General features: G+C 41.1%; 1 protein-coding gene across 3 annotated transcripts in view; it reads right to left on the reverse strand.

Moving 5' to 3' along the window:
* The window catches only part of LOC130294677 (indolethylamine N-methyltransferase-like), a 78,513-nt gene that overhangs the window by 42,796 nt on the left and 17,669 nt on the right, over positions 1–18,048 (reverse strand). For all 3 annotated transcript variants that reach the window (XR_008848576.1, XR_008848575.1, XR_008848577.1), the window contains 3 exons: positions 11,367–11,447; positions 6,034–6,242; positions 3,571–3,845 (listed from right to left, as the gene is read on the reverse strand). The gene's annotated coding sequence lies outside the window, so the exon portion shown is untranslated. The remainder of the gene's footprint in view (positions 1–3,570; positions 3,846–6,033; positions 6,243–11,366; positions 11,448–18,048) is intronic.

Below are 18,048 nucleotides of genomic sequence, written 5' to 3' on the forward strand. Positions count from 1 at the left end.
GACATTCAAGGCCCCCAGTGCCAGATGCAGCAAAACAACCCCAAAACATCATTGAACCTCCACCATATTTCACTGTAGGTACAGTGTTCTTTTCTTTGTAGGCCTCATTCCATTTTCGGTAAACAGTAAAATGATGGGCTTTACCAAAAAGCTCTATCTTGGTCTCATCTGTCCACAAGACGCTTTCCCAGAAGGATTTTGGCTTACTCAAGTTCATTTTGGCAAAATGTAGTCTTGCTTTTTTATGTCTCTGTGACAGCAGTGGAGTCCACCTAAATCTCCTGCCATAGCGTTTCATGTAATTTAAATGTGGACGGATAGTTTGCGCTGACACTGATGCTCCCTGAGCCTGCAGGACAGCTTAAATATCTTTGGAACTTGTTTGGGGCTGCTTATCCACCATCCTGACTATCCTGCATTTACATCTTTCATCATTTTTTCTCTTCCGTCCATGCCCAGGGAGATTAGCTACAGTGCAATGAGTTGCAAACATCTTGATAATGTTGCACACTGTGGACAAAGGAAATCTAGATCTCTGGAGATGGACTTGTAACCTTGATATTGTTGATATTTTTCCACAATTTTGGTCCTCAAATCATACAGTTCTCTTCTCCTCTTTCTGTTGATCTTGCTTAGTGTGGCACACACAGACACACAATGCAAAGACTAAGTGAACTTCTCTCCTTTTTATCTGCTTTCAGATGAGCTTTTTATATTGCCCCCCACCTGTTACTTGTCCCAGGTGAGTTTAAAGGAGCATCACATGCTTGAAACAATCTTGTTTTTCAACAATTTTTAAAGGGTGACAATATTTTGCCCAGACCATTTTTGGAGTTTGGTGACATTAAGTCCAATTTGCTTTATTTCCTCACTTTTTTGGTTTAGTTCCAATACACACAAAAGGAATAAACGTGTATAGCAATGCAATCCTTTTCTGTGAGAAATACTTCATTTTCTAGAAAAATTTCAGGGGTGCCAACCTTTACGACTAGGACTGTATATGTATTTGGGGTCCTCCCAAAAATGTACTTCCTTAGAGGGGTACTCCGCCCATGGCATCTTATCCCCTATCCAAAGGATAGGGGATAAGATGTTAGATCGCTGCGGTCCCGCTGCTGGGGACCCAGGGGATCGCCGCTGCGGCCCTCCGCCATCATTACTGCGCAGAGCGAGTTCGCTCTGTGCGTAATGACGGGCGAAACAGGGGCCGGAGCAGCGTGATGTCATGGCTCCGCCCCTCATGACATCACAGCCCATCCCCTTAATGCAAGTCTATGGCAGGGGGCATGACGACCGCCACACCCCCTCCCATAGACTTGTATTGACGGGGCGGGCTGTGACGTCACGAGGGGCGGAGCCGTGACGTAACGATGCTCTGGCCCCTGTATTGCCCGTCATTACGTGCAGAGCGATCTCGCTCTGCGCAGTAATGATAGCAGGGTGCTGCAGCAGCGATCCCCGGGGTCCCCAGCAGCGGGACCCCGGCGATCTGACATCTTATCCCCTATCCTTTGGATAGGGGATAAGATGTCTAGGGGCCGAGTACCCCTTTAAGATCTACTTTGAGATCTTTCTGCTGTGTTTAATACTATCCTTGGCAACCCTTCAAGTGCCACAGTTGCTGTGGACGGGGCCTATATAAGTGGTCTCAAACTGTGGCCCTCCTGTTTCTACAAAACATCAACTCCCAGCATGCCCGGACAGCCGTTGGCTGTCCGAGCATGCTGGGAGTTGAAGATTTCCAAAATCTGAAGGTCCACAGCTTGAGTTCACTGAACTATAAAATGCTGCAAGAAAATAGTCCACATCCTTGTTATCCTAGAAGAAAGAGATATTAAGAAAGGCACAGCAAGGCACAGCTTTTTTCGGATATTTCCTCTTTGGTTGCAAGATTACAGATCTTTTCCACCTCTGACAGCGTACTCTACATCAACGATCTACTCTCAAAACTCTGCTGGCATCTTGCAAGCTAAATGGATTCCATATTGTGACTTTTCCTGACCAAAATTATTCCTCTGCTATTTCTTAGTGTGAACATACCCAAAGAGGTATGTACACTGCTAATACCTTATATTTTTATGTATTGAATAATGCAGAGTACATCCCCCTCAATTATCCTCATTAACTAATGCTTTTCCGAGTAGATTTTATAGTTTTTGTTTTTGTGTTACATGTGTCGTGCGCCATAATTTCCAACACAAAAGACCAAAAAAAAAAAAAACCTACACAGTAAACCTAAGAAGAAAATGGGCATGGCCATACAAGGAAAGGGGCGTGTCTCCATAGTTACTACATTTTTTTGGGGGAAAAAACACTGCAATTTTAGCACTGTTCCCACATAAAATGTGGTGGATTTGAGCTTTGGAAAAAACCTGACAGCTCAGAGTGAGCATAAAAAAAAGCAAAATGTAGGGGAAATCGCCAGATACCAGAAACAATAGTAAATACCATGGAAATATACCTGTCGGGGGGGGGAACACACAAATAATACTAAATCTCAACTCTTAGTAGTGTGAATAATAATTATGAGTAGTGTGAATAATGAATAGATCACAGTTGGTAAAAGGAAGTGATAGAGATTCTATCGGCAAAAAGAACTCAAACGGTTAAATGCGATCTGTTTCACTTTATTGCACTAATAAGATGAAGCAAAAATAGAACAGAACAAAGAAACTGATCCCAAGACTTTGGGATCTTAAGGCACAAAAACAATAAAGCTAGATATAGGGGCAATGAAAGGGGTACTCCGGTGGAAAACTTTTTTTTTTTTTTTTTTTTTTATCAACTGGTGCCAGAAAGTTAAACAGATTTGTAAATTAGAAAAAGAGACAAAAATACCCAGACCTCAAGGAAGGTAAACTATATGAATCAATTGAAGGAAACAAGGATCGTGCTTCAATTATAATAGGATATACAGATTTTATTAAAAATTGATATAAAATATTCCACCTCACAAGGGGCCCCTTGTGAGAGGAGTATATAATGACCTAAAATAGATATCACTGGTAACTAATTAATATCACAGAATGCACTATTAAACTGGAACAGTTATAGACAAATTGCACTGAAATTGTGAAGGCAAAATATACTGATATGGACTGAAAGAGTTAAAGACCCTTGAATTGCCAGAAAGTCTCTTGGAAAACAGTCCTTTTCACTGGAGAGATTATAATGTAATATTGTAACAAGTTCCTCTTAACCCCTTAACGACGCAGGACGTATATTTACGTCCTGCGCCGACTCCCGCGATATGAAGCGGGATCGCGCCGCGATCCCGCATCATATCGCGTGGGCCCCGGCGCTAATCAACGGCCGGGACCCGCGGCTAATACCACACATCGCCGATCGCGGATTTTTAGGTGGAAAATTGAAAGGGTTATGATTTTTAAAAGGTAAGGAGGAAAAAACTAAAGTGCAAAAACGGAAAAACCCTGAGTCCTTAAGGGGTTAATGGATGGCAATGAAACAATGTTTGGTGTGTTCAATTGAGAAAGTATTAAAGTTCACAGTTGCTAGTTTCACTGTGTCACTGTGTCAGGACAGATAACAGGCAGCTTTGTGGTACATTACCGGTCCTGAGAGCGGAGGACACCCGTGAGGCTGGATGGATCTAGCACTTGGATGGTCACTGCAGGTGGGCTACCTCCGAGTCCCAGCGCTGGCAGGCGTCGGGGATGGACACTTTGAGAGGTGGCACTCGCTGGTGGAAAAGTCCTGCAGTGGAGACCAGGTCTGCAACAGTCCGGTAGTAGATACCTCTGCCTCGTGAGGGTGGCTTGTGATGTCAGTGCCAGCACCTGCAGGATGTGCTTTGATTCCACAGCTCGCTGAGGATCCACTCAAAACTAGATGTGAATTATGGAAAATAATTTTCTCTGTAGTATTCAGCAGCTAATAAGTACTGGAAGGATTAAGATTTTTTAATAGAAGTAATTAACAAATCTGTTTAACTTTATGGCACCAGTTGATAAAAAAAGAAAAAAAAAGTTTTCTACCGGAGTACCCCTTTAAAGCACATACTAACACATGGCTTCATAATCTAAGGGGCTCATATAAATCATAAAACTTAAAGCATCATTGTTATTTGAAAATAATTTTGGCATGTTGTCCAGACATGTTGAGAGTTTAGATCTAGCTCTTGTCCTCCCTCGCTGGGATCACGAGTTACAGGCAGGTGAAGTAAAGTTCGTCTTACTCCTCGACTGTCAAACCCAACTAATTTACTGCATAAAGTGAATGAGTTGTACAGAGCAGCCAGCCGGAGGGCGAAGAGCACTGCCACTCACTTCACCAGCTTATAACTCATGATCGCAGCGGGTCACGTTAAGTGGCACATAAATAGAGATGACCTAGACAAATATGTGTAACAGCAAGCTCTGCTGCCTCTTTGCCACTCTTTGCCAGGCAGACATCTTGCTGTATTAAAGGGGTACTCCACTGCCCTGTGTCGGAAGCTCCGCTCCCCAGCGTCGGGAAGTTTATTGTTCCGGAAGCTGTGTGCGGGCTTCCGTGTTCAGGGCTGCCCCTTGTGGCGTCACGCCCGCCCCTTCAACGAAAGTCTATGGGAAGGGGGCATGACGGCCATCGCGCCCCCTTCCCATAGACTTTCGCTGAGGGGGCGGTCGTAACCTCACAAAGGGGGCGGGCGTGATGTCACGAGGGGCAGCCCTGAACACGAAAAACCGCACACACCGTCTGGAACAATAAACTTCCCGACGCTGGGGAGCGGAGCTTCCGACACAGGGCAGCGGAGTACCCCTTTAAAGCCGACATGGCCAGAGGGGGCAGCAGAGAGCAAGTGTTGAAGCTCTGTGCCATAGAGAGGTCTCTGCAGAGGCTGAAAGTTGTGAAAAATAAAAGAAAGCTTCAGGAAAGTTATTGAAAGTGAATTATAAAGTAAAATACTTTCTTTTAAGCATTGGAGCATTTTTTAAGCATAAGGGTAGGATCACACACAGCATATCCGCAGTGTATTTCACGTTGTACAAAATCCATGGTGCAGTGGAAAATATGTAGCATATTCTCCTGTTAGCAAATACACAGGGTTATCTGACGGCAGCCATGTGTGCACGGAGAGGTTCGGAGGCGGGGCCACTGTGCTGACGTGACTGTGACGCGCAGCCCGCCTTCAAACCTCACTGATCACACAGGGCTGCCGCCGGATAGCTCTATGTGTTTGGTAACAGCAGGATACACAGGATACACAGTGTATTTCCCACTTTTCAGCAGATTTTGCGCAGGTTGAAATACGCTGCATATATGCTGTGTGTCACCCTACCCTTAGGGTAGGGTCACGTGTGCCGTAATCTCACATGTAGAAGAAATAAAAACGGCACTCATCAGTTGTGGATCTTCTTATATCCTAATATCTTCTGTGCATACATAAAACTGCAGCGGGGAGCTGCGTAAAGACAGGCAGGGGACTTGTGATGTTACCCTCCTGCTTGTCTTTCCACAGCTCCCTGTTGCAGTTTTATGTATGCACAGAGGACATTGAGGATATACCGTAAGGAGATCCACAACTGGTGAGTGACATTCTTTATTTTTTCTACATATGAGATTACACCAAAGACTGTACCTATAACTGAGCACCCCATAAATTTGAATCTTTGTGCATGGACTTTTTGTGGACGGCGGTATCCTTCCTAATGGAAATTTTGCGTTATCTTAAGGTAGTGCTAGTCGTATACTTCATTACCTATTTCCATCACATGTGCTGTATTTTGCTGCATATTTTCTGCAGCTGATTTTGCTACCCACTGAAAATATGCAGCTAAATACGCAACAAAATGCGGCACATGTGACCCTACCCTTAACTTATAAGCTTCTATGCTGTACTATTTCTCCTTGTGAGCTGCAATGATTATCACAGCCTTATAGTCAGTAAGGTCACTCACAGCCGTTCTCTTCTTAACCACACAGTTATCTATAACAAATCCTTCTCCAACTAGAGCTTTCCTGGCAAAATCCTCATCATATGTGAAACCATGGAGCTTTTCTTTCCCTATCATGTAATATGTCATATCTAAACACCCAATTAATATAATGTGTCCTCCAGGTTTCAGCATCCTTGAGAGCTCCCTGAGATATCTCCTGTAGTCATCTTGTTCTTTACAGATAACATCTAGGAGCCAAGCGCTGGTGACATAATCGGCTGGTGGTCGATTCAGTCCTTCATATTTTCTTTCTCAACATTTTGAACATCTAGTCTCACTTTTTCTTCTTTGTCCTGCGAATGGTCACTGAAAAAAAATAGGAAAAGGTGAGTAAAGTGATTGTCCTACAGTCACCATGACTAACTATGGATTATTGGCTGCCAATAGAAGTGGAGAAACATGAATGTAAATATAATAGTTATGGCCGGACTAGCTATTTATTCAGATAGGACACAGATTTACTACTTGCACTGTAGGGGAGGGGGTTTATTATAAAAGTTTTATTTAAAAAAATGGCATGAGCCATTAGTGTGCCATATCCCATGCAATATTGAAATTAAGTAAGAAATATAAAGTAGTCAGACCTTCTCACTGTGCATTAATGTGAGGCCTTGTGTTAAAATAAATAAAGAGGCAGTATCATCAGTATCTTCACACTGGAGAATATGATGATGACATTTTTACATCCAGTATATCATCCTGGCATATAGCGTCACCACATGGATTTTCACCACCACCTAAACAACCAGGTCCATGTATACTTAAGCTGTGCCCTTACTCTGACAGACACCATGAGACCAGACCCCATGGACTTCTGAGTCATCAGATTAGACCATCAGTTTGCCATGGATGTTCTGTCTTGTTTCCCCTCAAGTGATCAGCGCGGTAGGCAGCAGCGTCACCCCTAAGCGAACAAGATTGTCTGCCAGCAACAAGAAAAAACTCACATTTGTTAAAATTAATCAGGCATGGATCAGTGAGGAATTTAACCCCTTCCCGACCCATGACATACATGTATGTCATGGGTCGGGTGGGCGGACATGACGGGGACCCGCAGGTCAGGTCCGCGTCATGACTGGAAGATGTTCACTGCTATCAGCAGCTGACATCTGCCGGTAATGACGGACATCGGAGATCGCACCGATGTCCGTCATTTAACTGTTTAAATACCGCTATTCCTTGGTGTCTAGTGGTCCCATAGCCCGCCCCCCCCCCCCCCCCCGCTATGGGACCACTAGACATTCCCTGGGTTGCTAGGGAAGCCCGAGGTCTTACCATGTCCTCGGCTTCTTCCCTGGCTCTGTTATTGCTTAGGGCTCCCTTTGGCAGCCCTTAGCAGTCGAGCACAGATATCATAGATCAATGTAATGCAATAGCATTACACTGAGCTATGTAAGCCATCTGTTGATGGCTTATGATAGGCCCCAAGGGGGGCCAAAAAGTGTGTGTAAAAAAAGTAAAACATTTTTTTAAATATAAAAAATCTCTCCCCAAGTAAAAATTATAATCACCCCCCTTTTCCCATTTTTTAAATAAGATGCAAGTGCAGGTGTTAGGCAAGAAAGGTACCAGGTTCTGTAGCGCAATCCACCACTCAGGCAACTTCTTGTGATAAAAGGTTCAATTTATTTAGCCAAAACATAACGCGTTGCAAAGGTTTAGACCCTCTTCATCAGATGTACAGGCAGTGTATGGCCATGGTTAAACAGAGCAGGTTTAAATGTGAAACAAGGGTGCCAAAAAGCCACTAGGCTCCGCCCCCTAGTGGGCGTGGGGATTGTCTCACATACACAGAATCAAGCAAGGCTAAAAGATACATTAAAATAGCATAAAATCATACTACAGTAACATCAATACTGTCAATACAATAAATAATATATATATCTTTAAGTGAGAAATTAAAAAAGTTATTATAGGGGTGAGAACATAATAATGAACAAAGTTTTTTTCTTTTTCAAGAATTTTTTTTTTTAACCCTTGTATCATTGGAATCATAGATAGAATGTCAGATAGAATGTCAGATTTACCGTATGAACTCCGAAAAAATTATTGCCCTACAAAAGTGTGCAATTCCATATATTTTTTCAATTTTGCCATGCATATAATTTTTTTCTGGCTTTGTAATACATTGTATGATAAAAAAAAAAAAAAGTATATCAATGGAAAGTCCAACTTGTCACACAGAAAATAAACCCTTACACAACTTTTTCAGTCAAAAAATAAAAAAGTTATGGGTCTTAGAATATAAGGAGGAAAAAATGTGAGCCAGAGATGAAAATTTGCTGGGTCATGAAGGAGTTAAATCTTCTGTGCCAGAAGCTACTAATTGGACAGGACTATTCAACCCCTGCTGTCCGCTGCATAGCGATGAGTGTCATGGGCCATATTCGAATTCAAAATATTTTGTGAATATATGGACGAATATTCGTCCTATTTTCGTGAAATTTGCATATTCGCTATGTCCGTTCACTTTTTTCTCATGCAAAATTGTAATGAAATTCGTATAGTGTGCATGCGCGATAATATCTTTCCATTAACTAACACTATACCCTACAATAGAACCTCGATCGGCTAAACTTACCTACCCTACACTAACTATCAATTCAGTATATAATTTTATTTGCTTTTAAAAAAAGCGCAGCACAGACAGTGTTCAATCTCCTCTAACAACCACATGAAACTGCAAAGAAATGCTGTTGGCAAGAATCTTATATAGTGAAAGGGTGGGTAACTTTTCTATTGGTTGCTAGGTATGTTGCTAATGTCTGACAACTATATTTGCATCCTTCTTATTGACCCACAAGCTAAAAGAAGGGAGGGATCAGTGTCCTCTGAAAGTGCTGATATTTGCGAATATATGCATATTCGCATGTACAAAATATTCGCTCTCCACACAAACTCACACAGTAAATAATATTGGAGCATTCTTTGGACCACAAGCTAGCGCTATATTCTAAATATTCGCAATATCGCGATATTCACGGTAAAAATTCAAATTTTGAATATTCGCACTCAACACTACCGCTACATACTACATCTCCCACCAGTACACCACTGCCTTCTGTCCTTTCCGCAGGCAACTACAACTCCCATCAGTCCACTACTGTCTGCTGTCCGCTGTCTACTACTACTCCCACCAGTCTAGCACTGCCTGCATATCGCTGGATACTACTGTTGCCAAAGTCCATTACTGACTGCTGTCTGCTGGATACAACAACCACCAGTCTTTCACTGCCTGCTGTCCGCTGGCTACAACTACCATCAGTCTACAATCACCATTGCTGCAACTACTATCTGCCAGGCCCACACATACACCACCCATTTCAGTGTTTAAATGCACACAGAATCTTCTAGTGCAATGTGTTTTTAAACAAGCTGTTGGCTACCATGCGGTACTACATGTCGCCATAATCTTGAAACTTAGCCTTGAAACCACTTTAAGTGTACTTGTATACATTCCTAGGGGACCCTTGCAGTATTATGCAGGACTTTAGAGCTCTTAGGTAGTTATACAAATGTTTTGAGTGTTATTTAATTGCCGAAAGATCTAGAACCTGCTGCCTGGCGTTTACCAAAAGCACCTAAAGAACTCTCAGACTATGAAAATGACTTTCTCTGTTTTGATGAAAACGAGACTGAACTTTTTGGCCTCAATGCTAAGCTTCATGTCTACAGAAATCCAGACATTGCTAATCATCTGTCCTACACTATCCTTACAGTGAAGCATGGTGGAGGCAGCATCATGCTCAGAGTGTGTTTTTCAGTGATTAGCAAACGAGGACTGGTCATGCTTGATGTAAAGCTTAATGAAACAAAGTACAGAGATATTCTTAACAAAAACCTGATCCAGATCCATCCGGGCCCCTGTGCAGTGGCATGTCACTGACGTGTCATTTTCTTGCCCAGGCGCAGCAGATGTAACAGCATGGTAGCACTTGATTTTGCAGCGATGAAAGGAGGGTGGGGAAGGAGGAGGGGAATAAGCTATGCTCTTCATTGTGGGGTGCAAGATGTCCGTCGAGGAGGATAGATAGGGGGTGTCAGCAGTTGAGCCTGATCAGTGCCACAGTGAAAGTGTCACTACAATTTCCTGGCCTTGTCGTACCTTTCTACTTCCCTATGTAAATGTAGACGCCAAGCAATCCAATGACCGGTGGCTCATTATCATATTACATAACCTGTCATAGGCAGTGAGAACTTGGCATAGCTGACACAGATACCACTACTGCCACGTGACACCTGGCTGCTGTTGCCGCTACCTGTACTAGCACTGCCACAAGCAATCTTGCTGGCAGAGAACATGGCAGGGGTCTTCTGCCCTCTACCCTGTCCACCTACTCCTTTTCCAGACATGTTTTTTTGTTGTTACTTTTATCCTTTTTGGGTATATTTTCCCTAACCTACTTGTCAAATCTAAGTTTTAACGCTTTGAACCTTTTTACATGGCAGAGGAGACAGCACAATGAGTACTGAAGGTATTTGGGTAACAAATTTCAAATGTATCAGAACGAATAACGTGTAACTTAAACACATTTTTTGGGTGGCAGAGGAGAAAGCACAATGAGTAATAAATGTTTATGTGGAAGACCTGGGTTATTATGTGATCAACTGATTTCCCTGCGTCATCACACCGTCCCCTGCCCACTCTGCTTCTTCCGTCCGACAAAAAAACATGCTTTCAGGTTTTTCACACTATTTACCAGCTCATGCGAGCTTAACTGATAAAATCTCTAGTGTTTGCTGAAAAGTTCAAGAAAAATCTGGGTTTACCGGATTCGGCACGTTCATCTCTAGTGTTCATCTTAGTACTTAGATAAAAAAGGGTATGATACTTATGTCACATATGTTTTTTCTTTTCAATAAATTAGAAAATATTCTGTTTTTATTTTGTCATCATTGGGGTATCAAGGGCAGAATGATGGGGGAAGTTGAAATTTTCTTTTTATTTTAGTAGAGGGCCGCAAAATACTAAAATGTGAAAAAGTGTAATTGTCTGGAACCTTCCTGGATGTGTTATATATATTTATAGTGTGTCCTTCCACAAATATTCATTACATTACTAATCTGACGGGAAGGATTTTTTTTTTCAGAAGAATTCCCATACTACAGTATCTAAAAAATAAACCTGTCCTTACCTCCAGCACTCCTATGGTGCCTCTGTGTCCTGCTCCAATCCTCTTTCTGAGAGAAAGCATGTTTCTGGACCCCGACGTGACATCGGGCCCAGTGTCATACTGCCGCTCAGCCAATCACAGTTAAAGCAGCAGAATGAGTTTGTTCCCCCTACCTGCCAGATAAGTTAAATAGACAGAAAATAAGGTAGGTAGATGCTTTATCTGTATTTTTATTAGACCGGCTTCATGTGTTTTATATAGTAGTACTAGTGACAATGAAAATGGATAGCCACTTAAACATGGACAAACATTTTACCTCTTTCCTTTCATGGCAGCTAGTCCTTTGGAAACCAGGGAAACAAGGCTGAGGTCAATGATGACATCTCGTCTAAACAACCTGAAAAAAATAAATAAATTAAAACATCTTATCTGATAAACATCTATATCTATACATAATTTCCGACAAAACATATAAAATAAGAAGGGAAGCATCGATAATTTAGAAATGTTCTTTGGGTGTTAGATTTGGTGATACTAGTCTTATACTTGTCCGAACCATAATAACCTCATGGTGAACACTGAATTTTACTTAACGAGCCACAGAACTTCTCCTTTTTCTTAATAAACCTGGCACAAAACACCTACAGTTAAAAGGTTAAAGGGTTTTTTGCTTTGTTTTAGAAGTCCCCCACAAGGACTTAAAAAGTAGCAAAAAGTTAAAATAAAAAAGGATTTTTTCAAAAATATATATTGAAAAGCCCCCTCCTTTAATGAAAGTTCACTCCCATTTTTTAATTTTTCAAAAAAAACATGTTCTTTTTTACATTTTTTTTTTTTTTTTATACGTAAACTGAAGCAAACACTACATTGTTATAATTGGACTGATCCACAGACAGTGCACATGTCAGTTTCACCATAAAGTGCTCTGCAGAAAAAGCAAACTTCCAAAAATGATAACATTGCCTTTTTGTAAAAAAAAAAAAAAAAAAGTTGGGGTTTTGGCGATAGATTTTATGGTAAAATGAAAGAAATCACTACAACATATAATTGGTCCCACAATTTTAGATGTACAAATGACAAGGTTTTGGCTTTTTTAAAAATGAGAAGGAGAAATTGAAAATACAAAGAAGAAAATGATCTGCATCCCCAAGGAGTTTAAATCTAAGCATTTTGTGATCAGTTTGGGATTTTTAATTTAGTTATTAACAATTTTTTAATCCCTAGAGGATGCAGAACATAAATGTACAATTTCGCTGCCTCGGCATACATTTATGCCCTGCGGTGTTCATGATCTATGCAGTGAGCTCAGCAGCTGCGCTCATTTCATAGCCCCGCCGGTAATGGCAGACATCAGCAATCAGACATTAACCCTTCGGAAGCCTGAACAACACTGATCATGGCATCTAAAGTATGAGGGGGCTAAACAGAGACTGATTGGACCACCTGTGGTGAAATCGCAGTCTTCCAATCAGTAAATATGGAAAAGGATAGTGGAATCCCAGTTCCACAAAGAAGCGGTGCTTGGTAGCGCTCATTTCCAGCGAGAGGTGAAAAATTGTAATCCATGAACTCGGGTATGGCATAAAGAAAAGAGTCTTTATTTGCACATGCAATAACAAAAGGGATAACGCGTTTCGAGGGGCAGAGACCCCCTCTTCGTCAGATCCAATCATATGTTGGGATACGTTCCCGTCCCATTTATACAGAATGAAGTCCGCGAAAAAATACACACTGGCGAATCAAATTGCGCTGCACAATATACATCCTATTTAAATGTACATATCAATAATCAATAATATATATACACATTAAAAAGATTAAAAGAATTCCCGCTGGAAAAAGAGGAAGGGGAGAAAAGTTCAGAGAAAAAAACTATAATGATAGTATGCTCACTCATAGATCCCAGGTTGAGGGTTCGGGGGGCTCCCTTGTTTGGGCCGCCAATGGTTGTAATAAAGTTCAGTGGTCCAGTGCCGTGATTCCTGGTGAGATGAAAAAACACATAGCAGAGGAGGAACTGGCCACACAGGAGATGGGAGACCCGTTCTCCCGGCCGAGAATTGCTCCGGGTAGATGTCGGATCACCGCATCGGCGGAGCTCCACGAGACACACTGCACCTGACCTTCTCCGGGTTAGAAGGCACGGAGGATGGGGGGAATCGCAGGCTCGAAAGCAGTGGCTCGGCTCCACGGAGTAGTGAGTGGGTTAACTGTGTCTTACTACCGCATCCATTGCGAAATGCAGTGCACATCCTTAAAAGGTATTTTTGAGTAATATAACCATACTGGTGAATTTATTTAGATATTAGTCTTCTACTAGCTCTTCTTGGGCCCTGAGGTATTCATTATTTGTGATGATTCACACACCTGGATGTTAGGTTTTACTGGACATATTCAAATTGATTCAATGTATAAGTTCTACTGCCTCATTAAGACCATACGGTTGAAGTGATTCCAACCTATATATCCAGAACATTTCCCTCTTTGCCAGGGCTTCTGAACGATTGGTGATATGGTTGGGAATGTGATCAATTGGAATAATGGAGAATGAATTTGCAACACCTTTGTGTTTTAAAGTGATGTGCCGTGACAGGCTGTGTTTCATATAGCCCTTCTTGATGTTACTTCTATGTTGGTTGGTCCTTAAATGCAGTTTCTGTGACGTGCGACCAACATATTGTAACCCGCAGCAGCAGTTGATTAAGTAGATCACATATTGGGACTGACAGGTAAGATGGAATTGTATGTTGAATTTTTCTCCTGTATGGTGACTTGAAAAAGAGGTATTGGGGTTGGTTATTGTTTTACAGCACAGGCATCTTTTGGTGTTGCATCTGAATGCCCCTTTCTTTTGGCTCGTTTCCATAGTTGTTGTTGCTTTTTTCTTTTGTTTCTTTAGACGGCTTGGAGCCAACATATTTTTTAGGGAGGGGGCCCTTCTAAAGGTCATTGAAGGTTGTACAGGTAAAATATCCTTGAGGTACGGATCGCATCTCAAAAGGCCCCAATGTTTTTTTAGGATGTTCCTAATTTTCGAATGGCCGGTTGAATAGGTGGTAATAAAGTTACCGGCGTATTTCTTAGTATTAGAGATCTTTACTAGACCAGTCTGTCTATTAATGGTTTCATTCTTTTGTTCATCCTTAGTTTCCACTTTCATTTTTTTAGCCATCTGTGATGAAGCTAAACAGTCATCCTGGGTGAGTAGCAGAGTTTTGTGGTATGCATTCTCTACCAAGGATTTAGGATATCCTTTCACTTTGAAACTTTTTTTTAGGGTTTTGGATTGTGTAATGAAAGTTCTTGTCTTTTTCCTGATTCGTCGGAATTGGCCATATGGAATATTAAGTTTCCATTTATTGTAAAGGCCGCTTAGGAATGGAACATAACTGTTTGAATCTACTGACTTGAAATGAGTAGAAGTGATGATTTGGTTGTTAGTATGTGAGATTTGGAGGTCTAGGAATTCAATGGTCATGCTTGAAATATTCGGGGTCAAAGTAATGCCCCAGTTGTTTTCATTAATTTCTTTAATTAATGTTTCCAGTTCTTGTGGGGAACCTCTCCATAGTAAGAACAAATCATCTATATATCTTTTATAGATGACTGTGTTGTTCTGGAATAAGGGGTTCCTTCTGAGGAAAATGTCTTCAAATTGGCCCATAAAGAGATTGGCATACGACGGGGCGACCCTAGTCCCCATGGCCGTTCCTTTTATTTGGTGGAAGGTCGCCCCGTCGTATGTGAAAAAAATATTCTTTAGAATGGTTTCTAGACACTTCATAAGAAATGAGGTCTGTTCCGGTGGCATAATGGGATCAATTTCTAAGTAGAAAGCCGTACATGCTAAGCCCAGATCATGTTTTATATTGGAGTATAATGCTGATACGATAGTAACCAGCAGCATGCCTTCCTCCCATGTGACATCTTTGAGGGTAGTAATTAATTTGTCCGAGTTTTTTAAATAGCTCGGTAATTTTTGAACATAGGGTTGGAGTATCAGATCAAGATACTGTGAGATGTTACTGGTTATGCTGTCTATGCCCGATATGATGGGTCTTCCGGGTGGGTGTATCTGATCTTTATGAATTTTAGGCAGATGGTAATAAAATGCCATTTTTGGGTTGGGTATCCATAGAAAGAGTTTTTCTTTTTTCGTGAGTATTTTTTGTTGTAAGCCCTCCTCTAGGAGGGTGGATATTTGGATTTTTAGTTCTGGTAAAGGATCGTTCCCTACTCGTTGGTAGTAGGAGGTGTCTCCTAGTATTTTCCAGGCTTCAATGTTATAGTCATTGTAGTTCTGAATAACGACTCCGCCACCTTTGTCCGCAGGGCGGACCACAATGTCCGTATTGTCCTGTAGGGTTTTTAATGATGTTTGTTCATTTTTTGAGAGGTATCCCTCTTTAGAATAGGAGGGAAATTTATCAGGGAGAGATTTAAATTCCTCTGCTACGGAATCGTGGAATGCCCTTAGTAGATGTCCCTGGCTGTTTGTTGGGTAAAATTTTGACTTGCTTCTGACTGTGGGATGGATCCCCAAAATTCCGGTTGTATCTGATTCAGCTATTTTTTTGGTGTTATTGGGTAGTATGAAATGACGCTGTAAGGTAAGTTTCCTAGTAAACCTATGCAAGTCAAGAAACAAGTCGAATTTTTTTGGATGATATTTAGGGCAAAAAGAGAGACCTTTTTGTAACAAGGATAATTCACCCTCATTAAGGATTATTGGAATTATAGTTGTGGTATGGTTTATTCATTTTCCTGGGAGTTCTTAATCCGTTGTTCCTTGGTGTGATTCCAGATCCGTATTTTGAGGTTTGATTGGGAGATAGAGGTGTTTAATCCTCATTCTCCAAGGATTGTTTATTGATATTTTTGTTTCTTGTCCATGTTCCATAGATGTTCCTAGTTTTGTCCATATGATCTCTTTTTAGTTTACTGGCTTTTTTGATTATTAATTCTTGTTGAGTTTTTGATATGCGAGTGGATATTTTATTGTTCAAAATTTTGTATTCATTATGCATGCAAAATGCATACAAAATTTTGAACAATAAAATATCCACTCCCATATCAAAAACTCAACAAGAATTAATAATCAAAAAAGCCAGTAAACTAAAAAGAGATCGTATGGACAAAACTAGGAACATCTATAGAACATGGACAAGAAGCAAAAATATCAATAAACAATCCTTGGAGAATGAGGATTCAACACCTCTATCTCCCAATCAAACCTCAAAATACGGATCTGGAATCACACCAAGGAACAACGGATTAAGAACTCCCAGGAAAATGAATAAACCATACCACAACTATAATTCCAATAAGACCTGGGGACCTCAGAAACATCCTCAACCTTACAATACCAACAGAGGACCAGTATGACGGAATTCCACCTATATGACTAAACAAAAAGAATGAAGAGAGGATAATTCTCACTACTTTCAACCCTATTCGACCATCCCTCAAAGGAAGAAGAGCAATACCAGTGAAAAGAAAAATGTTACCCTTCCCAAAACACCCACCACAGGCGCTCACAGAGGAAAAAAACTACCAACACTCCACTCCGGAAGGAATCAAGTACTATCATACAAAAACCTACTAATGTTGTTGTATTGGGAAAAAATCCATTACTCCCAATCGATATGGATGACATAGTACCTATCTCGGATACACCCAAACAAGATCCCCACCGAGCGGCGGAACATATGAATAATATTAGACAGTCAATTTCATGTCTAAAAGAAAAACTTAAGGAGGACCCCATCTTCAACATAGAAGATATCACACCAATCCTCCAACTTTCTCCTTCACCTTTGAAAGACAACTCACTGAATTTGTCGATAATGACAGTCCACGAGACCAGCCCAGCATCCTCTCCAATAGTATTAAAACAAGTAATGGTGGATAACTCTAAAGCTGGACAAGAAGCCCTGGTACCGTTTTTGAAAACAATCAGAGAATCACTACATACGTTCACAATAACAGCATAGATTCATCAACCCACTTCTAATGACATCGATACCCCCTTGCTATCTGATTTAATTAATCTCTCAGATGATACGGCTAAAACTACAAGGGGGAGGAATCAGGTTCAGAATCAATCATCCCCTCATCCCGAGGTAGGAAATCCTAGTCACATCAAGGGACCTCAGAACCATTTTTTAGAGGAAGGCAACAACAAAACGAGAACAATAATGGATTATTTCACCCCAGGGAAAGCCAAAAAAAGAAAATTAGACGTGGCACAAGAGGGGGTAAACACAAACAACAACGAAAAACTAAAACGGAATTCCTAAAGGATTCCAAAACTTCCACTGCCACAAAGGATCAAACTATTAAAATTTTCAACTTATCTGATCACACCCTTAATGAGGGTGAATTATCCTTGTTACAAAAAGGTCTCTCTTTTTGCCCTAAATATCATCCCAAAAAATTCGACTTGTTTCTTGACTTGCATAGGTTTACTAGGAAACTTACCTTACAGCGTCATTTCATACTACCCAATAACACCAAAAAAAATCGCTGAATCATATACAACCGGAATTTTGGGGATCCATCCCACAGTCAGAAGCAAGTAAAAATTTTACCCAACAAACAGCCAGGGACATCTACTAAGGGCATTCCACGATTCCGTAGCAGAGGAATTTAAATCTCTCCCTGATAAATTTCCCTCCTATTCTAAAGAGGGATACCTCTCAAAAAATGAACAAACATCATTAAAAACCCTACAGGACAATACGGACATTGTGGTCCGCCCTGCGGACAAAGGTGGCGGAGTCGTTATTCAGAACTACAATGACTATAACATTGAAGCCTGGAAAATACTAGGAGACACCTCCTACTACCAACGAGTAGCGAACGATCCTTTACCAGAACTAAAAATCCAAATATCCACCCTCCTAGAGAAGGGCTTACAACAAAAAATACTCACGAAAAAAGAAAAACTCTTTCTATGGATACCCAACCCAAAAATGTCATTTTATTACCATCTGCCT

This window comes from Hyla sarda, chromosome 10, assembly GCF_029499605.1.
Source record: "Hyla sarda isolate aHylSar1 chromosome 10, aHylSar1.hap1, whole genome shotgun sequence".
Lineage (NCBI taxonomy): Eukaryota > Metazoa > Chordata > Amphibia > Anura > Hylidae > Hyla > Hyla sarda.